The 12,512-nt window shown below is 34.7% G+C and overlaps 1 pseudogene; it reads right to left on the bottom strand.

Moving 5' to 3' along the window:
* Positions 1–3,137: 3,137 nt before the first annotated feature.
* Positions 3,138–11,404, bottom strand: LOC128159135 (leucine-rich repeat and guanylate kinase domain-containing protein-like; annotated as a pseudogene).
* Between the last annotated feature and the right edge of the window lie 1,108 nt (positions 11,405–12,512).

Genomic DNA, 12,512 nt, shown 5'->3' on the forward strand with positions numbered 1-12,512 from the left:
ATAAAGCTTTCTAAGTATTTCCCCTTTGGAAAAGATTTTTAAATATTATTCAAACAAAATTAAGGCATGATTGTATTCTCAAATACGATCTTTATCGATGTAATATAATAGCCACCCCAATGTGTTCATCTTTAATGCTCAATGAAGTTTAAAAGATGTACATCACTTGTTGTGTAAAAAATATTCATTATTAAGACAATCATTTATGTATATAATCTTTTATCGTTGAACGTTTTAAATATAATTGATGTACATTCGATGATGAAAATGTAAAAATATTTAAAGAAGTTCACACATTTATACAGAAGTATGGAAGATTTAACTATATTATTTAAATGAATTTGCATAATTTTCTTATCCAACCTTATTCTAATTCTAGTTTTACACAGTATTACAGCATTCAAAACTTTCTATCTTATTACCATAACTGATATATAAATGTTAACTGGCATTGCATGGCATTGTAATAGGCTATATTATGTACAACAAGGAGAAGAGTATATCGAAGTTTTTAGAACTTGCGTCCAATACTTTTGACATTAATAGTCAATAGACTATGTTCAACTTATAAATGTTACAAGGACTGCAGAAAAGATATACTGTTTTTTTTTTTAATTATAACAGAATTAATAGTCATGTCATTATCTTAAACTTTAGATAAAGTGAAAGAAAAGTTAAATATGTATCATTTTTTATTCAATTATGCGATATCCTTCATAGAACGTATAAAACTTTATTAAAAGGCACTTTTTTCATTAAAATTAACAAACCTCAATCAATGCAACTTGGTGTGACAGGGCCTTTTAACACAGGCAGAACGATTTCATATATGCGAAGGTAACCATAATACCACAACTCAGTACAATGAAATGTTGAGACGACAAACGGTGTTCAAAATCTAGGGTCCAAAGGAAAAATACTAAAAGGAGCAGAGCAAGCACGGACCTCTACAAAAATTAAAGGTGGGACTAGGTGCGACGGAGGGGTGAGCATCCTCTGCTGACCGGTGTGACTTTTACCCCTTTCTATTTGTAACCAGTAACAGTACATCGGTAACATTGATTACTAGTATGAATGATTTTCAAACTTTGATGTACTTGTGACAGGTTACAGTGGTTACTCACTTACTGGTAACAAAATAGATTAAGGTTTGGGTTGGGGTTAGGATTAGGGTTAGGGATTAGGGTTAGTTTAGGGTAAGTTTAAGGTTAGGAGTTAGGATTAGGGTTAGGGTAACCATTGGTGACCAATGTTACCAATGTAACCAATTTAAAAAAGACCCCCTGTAAATCATGAAAATGACTCTCACCACTGTTACCCTATGTCACCAAGAGAATATAGCTATAACCATTGTAACCAAATACAATAAGACACTCTGTTAAACAGAACAAAGGGGCTCGTCACCTGTTACCTTTTGTCACCAATAGAATTTAGTTGTAACCATTGTTACTGGATGAAATTAAACCATCCGGCCGAAAGAAAAGAATCAGTTTTGTTATAGGTTATGTTACTTTTGTCACTAGAAAACAGTGCCTTGTTACTGGTTACAAATGAAATGGGGTAAAAGTCAGGACTAATTTCTGGCCATATCTAATTAATAATGGCCTCACAATACGTATACAAAATATCAGTCAGCATTCGACCTAGCAGAAGGTTGTTTTTGCTGACTAGGTCAATCTACGAGTCTGTTTTTTAAATGCTGGGAAAAGTAGCTAGTAAACTGTAAAATACCATATTTGCAGGTAGTGAGAACTGCAGAAAAAAGACTTTCCTTTACTAATTTTCAACCTAAAGTTAAAAATTCAAGATACAGGTTACCTAAGATAAAAGTACATTGGGATATTTATCGATAATCTTAAATGCTTACATAATATAAAAGTTTATAATGAAATTATCTATTTTCTCATTTGACAAAATACTATTTGCATAAATTGTAAAAGTCTTGCTGTATATATGGTGGCATATCTCTGCCCCTTGTGTGCAAGTTATTTTACATGTACTATCAAATACGTCAGCAGGCAAGATAAATATGTTGACACTAGACTTTTACCCGTGCGTGCACAGGTTGACATTGCATATGATATCGGGCATTTACAAAATTTATAAAATATATACATCGAAACACCGTATATATATTGTTGACATCTGCATAACGAAACTTCAAGCCTACAATAATGCTATTAATTTCACTACACTCTGCTGAGTTGGAATAATCTAACTATGTCTCGGGAAATGCCTTCATCACAGTCAAAATGTCTCCATCGTGGGAACCCACGGGTTTTCTATCCGTTACACTGCAGCACGTAACGGACAGAAAACCCGTGGGTTCCCACGATGAAATGCCTCCCACATACCCGTAATGTAGCAGAAAATTGCTGAACCAAAACGATTTTGGAGAAAAATAAGTTGCATTGCATATAACAGTCAAATTGTTCACAAAAACCATTTTGAAGCTGAAAATACCTTTCCTCGAAAAGTTCAAATCTATAATTGCAGAATCCAACATATTTCAACAACGTTTTTTACACATCTTGTTGACATTCAAAACTCTCGGGATGCACTGTCTTAGAGTTATCTCCCGTATTTTCTTTGATGAACATAAAAAAAATTTCTAATGAATTTGTTTTATTGTTTCCAAGTTTATCCATGCAAATATGATATTGTGGAAACATAAAATAAAGAGCCTCTAGTGATTTAGCGTGAATGTTATGCGCATGCGCAAGATTATAAAATCCAAAAAATTAAGATGATTTCCGGAATTTTTGAGGAATTTTCGTTGATTATTTATCAAAGAAGCCAGATTGAGAAAAAATAAAAACAAATTGGTAATCTTCAAGTACCAATGATGTTTAAAATATATAAAACAAAAGACAGTACTCTTCCGAGTTATCGGTATTAAAGCTAAAAAATTCAAGTCTATTATTTTAATATAGTAGTATAGATGCAAGATAGTTGCATGTGGATAATATTCGATAGTAAAATAACTTGCATACAAGGGGCAGAGATATGCCACCATTTGTATTACTTTTACAACTACCGGTAATTGAATATTTTTTCTATTGGATGTTTGATGTGATTATAGCTTAACATAAGGATTGTATTTCTTCATATATTTCTGAGTAAATTATACATTGTAGTTTCTTTAAATATTTATTTTTACATTTTCAATAGAGGATATATACAATGCATGTAATATACAAAATGAATTCAAACATTGGCTGTACAAAACGATTTTCACATGGTAATAATAAATACCTGTACATGTAGCAAAATCCACAAAATTGGGACAGCATAAAAATTATCACAGTCATTGTAAGTAACAAAAATGACAAACTTTGCTTCACATTATCACCCCAACAGAGTTGTACATTAAACCTCTGAGTGACAGACAATCTATTATGACTGCTACTGTTCAGGAATGTAGATGTCAACCTAACACTGCTAAAGTTCAGGCATGTAGGCTCCCTTCTGGTTGATAGGTGGCAGCACCTTGTGTCTGTCTGAACCCGGCCGACCTTGACCTTGAGAAGTGGGGCGCGGCATGGAAGGAGGGCGGGGATTGGACAGTTCCATGGGGTTCATCGTCTCTGTGGGGAGGTGGGGGTCTTTGCCGTTGTGAACCGATCCATCCGGAGAGCGGGCAAATTTCCGGGCGGAGGACATGGAGAGGCTGGAATCTGATTCGTCGTCAGAAGAGGTGTCCTCGTCAGACTGTGGGGGCTTGTTGTTGACTGGGGCGGACTGGGAGCGGTTCATGTCCTCCGTGATCGTCACAACGTCCAGACCCACCTGGTTGTCTACCGTCTGAGGCGCCGTCTTTGGATATCTGTACAATGAGGTTCAGTCAGTTACTTAGTAATGTGATATCTTAAAGCATATATGTAATAAAATGTGATATCTTAAAGCCTATATGTAATAAAATGTGATATCTTAAAGCCTATATGTAATAAAATGTGATATCTTAAATCCTATATGTAATAAAATGTGATATCTTAAATCCTATATGTAATAAAATGTGATATCTTAAATCCTATATGTAATAAAATGTGATATCTTAAAGCCTATATGTAATAAAATGTGATATATCTTTATAATAAATGTTATATCTTGATTAAGAAGTGTGATGTATTGATTATAGTTTATGTTGTCTTTGTCATACAATGTGATATTTCGATCGCAAAATATGATCATAAGATATATAAATTTTATCATAAAATGGGATACAATGATGATCTCTATTAATACAAAATATGGTATCTTGATCCTTGTAAATTATATCTTGGATCATTATATGTGATTTCTTGATCTTGAAAATGACATCTTGATTGCAAAATGTGAAATCTTTATCATGATATGTGATAACTAAGATTTAAAACCAATAAATAGGAGATACACATTACTAAACCAAGTAATTGGGATATCTGGGTCTAATAAATGTTTTAAGAAATAAAAAACTTCCTTTCGAGAAATAAAAGCATTAAATGAAGTTCAGTTAAGGAGATATTTATGGTAGACTCTAAGATGCATCAACCTTGTACTGTAAACATTATAAATGGCGTGTACGATATTTAGTGGAAGTTTGTGAACAAGGTGGCGTGGATGTAAATTAGCGTATTCCTGAATGTGACTATTCTCATACATAAGTACATGGCATTTAGTGATGATTTAGTGGAGGCCACATTCTGCCAAAAGCGCTAAACAGAATACACAGCCAAATGTAGTATGTTTACAGTATTGTAGAAATTGAGTATTCAATATCTCTGACATAATTTAGAAACATATTAGTTAAAGAAAGATCTGAGAACATCATAAAATGATTTTTATCTCTAAATAGGGAATTATTTAAAACAGGTAATATTGGATAGAGCTGTATTTAACAATCAAGGCATTGACTTACTGTGATGTGATCTGTTCAAACAGCGGAGGGATGTAGCCGGCGACAGATGCCTTTGCCGCACTGTGTCGACGCTTCAGTGACATTGCCTCCTACAGAACACAAAGCTTTATATAAACACACTTTAATAAAACAGAATTATACTGTATATGCTGAAAATGAAAAGGAAATTGCTCAGTGCCTTTAATATTGATTTGTTATTTCCCCCTTTATCATATTTATCCCCAGATATTGCAATTGGTACACCCCTCCTCCAACACTTATTCATGGACTTACCAGTTTGCCCCTCTTCAAGGGCCTTGAGGATTGGATGGTTTTCTTGGCTTACCAGTATACCCCTTCCTGACTGTGCAGGTTTCTTAGTTTAACTTCAAGTTAGCCCTTTCCTGATTGGATAGTTTACCTGACTTACCAGTATACCCCTCCCTGACTGGGTTTTTTTGTTCACTTACGGGCCTTTTTTTGATTTACCAGTGCATGTATACCCATCCTTACTGGGAAGTTGTATGCCCTTTCCTGATCGGATGGTTTTCTTAACTTAATTACCAGTATGCCCCTCCCTGACAGGCTGGGGGACTGTGTGGTCTTCCCGCGGGTGTACTGTTGTGACATGCTGTCAGGGATACTCGGGCGTGACCAGGTCCGTGTGCCCAGCTGCGTCCCTGTGGGGGCATTCTCTGTATCCTTGGTTTCCATGACGTCACCGGCCTCCGACTCAAACGAGGGAATACTAATGCCAAGGTAATCCATGACCAGTCGCCTCAAATGTTTATAGGACTCCTCAATGTCATCTGATGTAAGAAACATGATGTCATTCTTTATATGCAAGAAAAAAAATTTAACACTATGTCTAGTAGTTTTCTTTGTACCAATTTTTGTGATGGAAATTATTTAGATAGGAAAGATTTTGAAGCACTTTGCCTATACATCTACTGCTGAAGCAGTCAGATAATCTAAACTCTGGTCCTTTTGGCCAGCAAGTTTTAAAGTTTTTGTAAAGACTGTATATAGCATCACTAACCGTACCAGTCAGAAGATCTCGAGCCGTGACTTACCACTGTTAATCATCATGTCAAAGAAGCCGGGATGGTCTCTGTTGTAGTCCTGGTACATCTCGGCTCGCTCGAGATTGTCTTCGATCTGGGACTCAGTGTACAGGGCTCGCTCCCTGAGACGCTTCTCGTGACATTCGGGGCTCAGTGGCATGATAAGGACATACCGAGGCTCAAAATATGTATTCTTCAGAGTCAGAACTCCCTGGGAATGAAATTTATCAAATTAAACCTCAATATTCTGCTATATTGATTTGAAGATAACAAAATGTTATACTGTAGCAAGAACTTATAATCTTTTTAATAAATCCCCTCAATTCTTAATACAGTTTTAAAGTACTGAGAATAAAACTGACTCTGGTGTAAACATGAATTTGTTATGAGGATGTTTGCTGCAACCATGATTTACTTATTTCATAATATTTGCTCCTGTTTTATTTTTGCCCCTTTGCCCTAGTGTTCAGCAGCCAAATTTAAGACTGGGTGAATTGTAATGAGACAGAGTTATTTCTTTCAACACAACTGTATCTGGTCCAAAGAAACTCAGTATAAAGTATATCCCTTACCTCCAGTTCCATGTGGACCACACAGGCCAGCCCCTCCCGGGCAATGTCCTCTATGGACTGCATCTGTAGTCCGTACCAGTGGCCGTGGTACTGGTGGGTCTGTATGAACTGGCCCTGTGTAACACAACCACGGTCTTCATCAGAGTGTAAACAGCAAACACATTCATAGTTACACACTATACAAGTGTAACACAACACAACCAGGGTCTTCATCAGAGTGTAAACAGCAAACACATTCATAGTTACACACTATACAAGTGTAACACAACACAACCAGGGTCTTCATCAGAGTGTAAACAGCTAACACATTCATAGTTACACAGTATACAAGTAAATTCATAGTTTATTGGTATATTTTCTTTTAATATGGTGGCAAGGTGATGATCTTGGATACCAGGTAAGTACGAACATGAAATTTGATACCAGTAATAGCATACATTACATCAGCAACATAACAAAAGTTTCCATGATGCAAAAATGTACAAAAGTTTAAAATTCAATTTGACAGTTTGCAAAGTTTTCTAAAATTTAAAAAAATGCTTGTCTTGTAAAAATCAGGACAAAAAGACAGAGTCTGACACAGAATGTATAGTCTATCTTACTCTATGTACATACCCATCTGATGTCAAACTCAAATTTCTCCAGATCTACAAAGTGGTAGTCCCTGCCCGGGGTCTCTTCTTTGTGGGGTTTCCTCGTGGTGTGTGTTACACTGTACAACAGCACAGACAAAATACTCAAAATAACAGCTCATTGTACAACAACACAGGCAATACATGAAACACTAAATTTACTTCATTGAAGTTGTCTCTACATTTCTTGATTTATATGTTTAATTACCAAAAACTACACAACATCAAAATTTAAAAGGCTTGGCAAGTTACCCTATTTCAATAATGATTCAACAAGTTATAAATTCATTTTTATTGCAAACAAACTAGATGATCAACTTGGCCAGGGGGAAAATTTTTCTGAAATAGGTTGTTTATTTTAGCCCAGAAAAGCATGCATGATGTTAAAATTAATTTCAACAGTTAAACATCAAGCAATAATTTACTAACCAATAGCCAAAGTAATCCGAGAATTCCTCCACTAATTTTAAAGCCAGGTCCTTTTTCCCTGACCCCTGGGGACCAACCAACACTAGCATCGGGTAGGGAGTGAAAAAAAACAATATTGTACACTGAATCTGATTTAAAAGTATCAAATACTAGTATATTTTAGACAGGGTTGTTTTTGCCTAGTGTGTTTTTCGCCATTGTACACTTGCAAACATTTTTGCTCCCTTTTGAAATTGCCCAGATACAGCTGCGTTAAAACAGAAGAGATTTAATTGAGACATTTGAATTCGCCCAGTCTTAAATTCTCCTGCTGACAACAAGGGCAAAAGGGGCAAAAATAAAATGGGGGCAAATATTTCCCTGTATACAGTATTTGTATAGATGTGATAATCTTTCCTTTTCTCAGAATGATCTACAGTATGCCGTTCTGAGCCAATGTATGCGTTACCATATTATGTCAGGTAGTAATGTACAAATAATTTGGTCATAGATGAACTGTTGATGATTTACAAAGGGGCCATATTGTACTACATTACTATATTTACTTACTTATCCAATATTCGACTGGGCTGAAGAAAGGAGTAAACTACATGCGTGATATGATCTCGGGCCGCAACGATTTCTGCCGGAAGGTTAAACTTATTTATTGCTGCCACCTGGAAATGAAAACAAACAGATCTCTAGAGCTTTATTTAACGGAAACCTGTGATAAATGTGATCCACGCATATAAAACTCTCTTCAGCTGCTACAGAATGGAGTTTCTCCCTTTTGAACTCGTACTTTGTCTTGTTTACTTGCAGATAAAAAAAAACAATTTTCTATATGAAAATCAGTGCGAATTAGCCCCACTTCCAAGAAATCGTCATGAAGTATACCAACATAGAAAATCCTTATTTGTTAACTTGGCCTATTATGAACTATTTTCTTCAAAATTACAATGAAATAGAGTTGACCTTTAACTGACCTTCTCTTCGACCTTCACTCTGTGTCTGTCCAGCTCCGTGAGACTGGGCATGCGGAACAGAATGGGCAAGCGGTAGTCAGGAAGCTCCTGTATGGGGTTCCGTAACAGATTCACCTGACGCAGCATCTGCGACTCCTTGATGTATTTCATCTCAGAAATGTCAATCACCTGAAAGGACAATGGAAGTCTTAATCAGATGTCTTCTTCGAAATGATATACATTTATTACAAAATCATTTAGATTCCTTGGGGTAAATTTTGTGGATCATCAAAGGTTCATGGAGAGATAATTTGTACTTTTACTTGTATGGTAAATAAATTTAAACTGTGTTTCATAATTTATTGTGAATGTTAAAGGGATCCCAAAAATTTCATAAATTTGATCCACCATGAGTTGACGTTTCACAGTATGTTAAATTTTGGGGTTTCAACAACTGTAGAATCCGTTAAAAGAATCTACTTGTAATTGTGATTGATATAAAGCTCCATTGATCTATCTAAACAATCTACCTGTAATTATGATTGTCATAAAGCTCCATTGACTTATCTAAACAATCAATTTAAGATTGATATAAAGCTCCATTGATCTACCTCATTGTCTTCCAGGTCCACATTCTCCAGCAGAGGATGATCCTCCAGGCCGGCCAAACTCCGAATGTTATTACCTGCCAGGTTTATACTCTGGAATGAAAAGCAAAGAACAACATATCTTAATAACTTTCAAAGATATCTGTTGAATCTAAAAGCTGCTCTATAGGTATTAAGGCATGCAATGCTTATTTTTGACTGAACAAACTTACCCTCAACAAACGAAGTGTCTCCAAGTTTTCTATCTTTTTGATGTGATTGTGACACTGTGAGGAGAATTATAATGCAGTAAATATCACAAAATTGATAAACCAATAAACAAAGCTTTCATCCTGAATCATTTGATACACATAATATAATTGTATGATTTTTCTTATCTTTTGTATAAACAATCCAACCAACCAAGTTGAGGCTCTGTAACGGCAGATTCTCCAGGCCGTGTATCCTCTCGACTTTGTTGTGTGCCAGACTGAGATCCTGTAGACAAGTGCATTTCTCCAGGCCAGTGATTTTGGAAATTTTATTGTCTAGAAGGCGTGATTAAGGACAAATGTAATCTAATTTACCTGTATTTTACAGCCAAGATTTCTTTTCCCTGATACATGTTTAACATAAACAAGGATTTGAAAATAACTTATCATATAACTCATAGTTATTTTATAGAGTGTATTCAGTGTGTATAGGATACGGTCCAGATTAAGGACGGTGAGATAATGATAGGCAGACAGATCCGTCATCTCCTCTATCTCATTGTAACCGAAGTTGGCCTCCTTTAGATTCTTGGGCGGCGTAAAATCCAGAAGCTTTGTTAGCTTGTTGTGAGACACATCCAGAATAAGCATGTATTGTAAGGAACTAAGGGGAGATAAATCTGAAGAAAAAAACATTTAAAAAACAAATGACATTAAAACTTATATTTTTCCATGATTAAGTCCAGGTGTTTGATCTAATTCATCTCTAAAAAGATCATGAGCAGTCAGATAATTACCTGTCAGTTCATTTTATGGTAATTCAACTTTCTGCAGATGTACAAAGTTTGATAATGCTGTAATATCTTTAAGGCTGAAACCCTATAACAAATAATGCAATAGATTACTAAAAAATAATTTTAGTAAAAAAAATTCATATTGATGTAAAGAGGATCCATACAATGTCAATTATTAATTCCTCCAGGTATTTAGGTATTTTCAATAACAATGAATAATTGCAAAAAATAAATTAAACACAGAAAAGAGATAAAAGAAATAAGTTTATGCATGTACTAAAATGATTTTATCCTAATGATATTGATTTAAGTGTGCTACAATTTAGATATGATTATTCATGGATTTATAAGAAGAAGCAGTCTAAGATACTAAGATAATAAAAATTTGAAACAGTGAAACACATTTTATATTATATGATACTGAAATCAATTAACAATTTCTAGTTACCCACCGCAATTTGGACATGAAGGAAGACTTGTTGGGAACCATCTGCTGATCTTCCAAGATTTGATAAATTTCTTCCAATGGTTTCCTCATCCAGAATTCCACCAGGAGAAAGCTGTAACCAATGATCAATTATTATAAACACATTATCTCAGTTCTCAAGTTTTATGTATTTTTTTCTGTAAACTTATAACAAAATTTCTGATTCAGAGTTCAGGATGGCGAGGTCACAAAAGTACACTCTATTGTCTGATGGCAAACCACAACATGTGTGACGTGTCGGAGACCTCTTATAAGTACCAATGTAGAAGTAGAAGGTCTCTTACAAAAAAATGATAAAAAAAAACATCACTGACAGGGGAAGTCTGTCGTAGGTTTGTATCTTTACTCTGTTCAAAGATTACATGCTTTCACCACTTTCTGCCTAATATTTCGATAAGTATAAATACCTTTGTGTCTTAACTATATTCACTCAGCTCCCCCCCCCCCCCGGACTCAACGACAAAAGAATAACTGTGTAGCATAATCTGTATAGTAAACTATGGTCTGTGTTGTAAAGGGTTCTTTGTTATAATGTGATAATTTCAAACTTGTTTCACGTAGCCCTCTGCTTATCCTTTTGAACGTTTTGACTATAAAATAAAATCTTACAAATACTGAAACAACATAAGGGGCATAATGTGATAATTAATAGCTTGTTTCATGTAGCCCACTGCATATCCTTTTGAACGTTTTGATTGTAAAATAAAGGAGATCTATATAACTTAATGTTTTACCAATACTGGAGTTGTCATTCAAGCCTTTGACCTCAAGATAATTTGTGATGACAATTTTGGATCTAGAAAACATTTTACAAAGGTTATCAGTCTTTGAGACAGAATTTCTGACAAACGCAAAAGATAAGACTAGTTTCACATTTTTCTTATAAAATTATTAGATGGAAAATGAAAATATTAACGTTTTACATAGGAATATATAAAGAAAAATGCTGGAACTTGTGTGAAAACACAGGCTGTGCAGATTCCAAAACATTATTCCCTTGAGAATCAAAGTACTGAGAGTACTGAAAGACGGGGTCTTGAAAGTTTGAATTTGTAATTGTCCTGGATTTCCTCGAATATGTTTCCAAATTTATGAGTTTGAATTAGTTGTTGCAATCTTTGTTAATTTGGATTTTTTGCAATTGTCTGATACTTTGTCTAAATTTTACTCAATCCCGGCCTTCATAATTGTAGAAAATTGACACAACGGTATATTATGTAAAATATAATCCCAAGGAAAAATTTTAAAAATTACTACTAAACGGGAAAATCAAACAACTATTATATCAAAGTAGATAATTTTAATCATTAGATTTATTCAATTTTGTGATCCAAGGGAAACCCACAAGTCAGACGGTATCCATAATAAAAGTTTTATGAAAACCCCGAAAACTCTAAAACTGCTGAATTAACAAACAAAGTGACCATTTGTATACCGATAACAAACACAGGCACCTGACGTTAGAAATATTTTTTTACAATAAGATTCCAAGAACTTTGACAATGAAAAGATTTGTCACGGTCGCCATTTTGATTTTCAAGACCGACTTATCTGACACGATTTTCTTCATTTGCGATTCATGCAAAATTAATAGGTCAAAATAAATCCGTTCGCCACTTACTACTTTTTTGTGTAAAGTCGTGCATCACCTACACGAATTACGATACAACCGTTCCTTTCATCAAAAATCAAACTCCGAAAATCAGAGACATAAATAACAGAGATTGTCAACTCCGCCATTAGCGTGTAAATATTACGGGACCAGCCTTACTTTGAGAACTACAAGTGCAACAGCAATCTTGTATAAGTCATGAAATTTGAACCTGATAGTGAATATGAACATGAACCTGTAAATATTTTAAGCATGTTTTAATTATGAAATATTTACAAAAACTCTTTATTTAGTTTTTAAATT

Source organism: Crassostrea angulata, chromosome 8 (genome assembly GCF_025612915.1).
Source record: "Crassostrea angulata isolate pt1a10 chromosome 8, ASM2561291v2, whole genome shotgun sequence".
Lineage (NCBI taxonomy): Eukaryota > Metazoa > Mollusca > Bivalvia > Ostreida > Ostreidae > Magallana > Magallana angulata.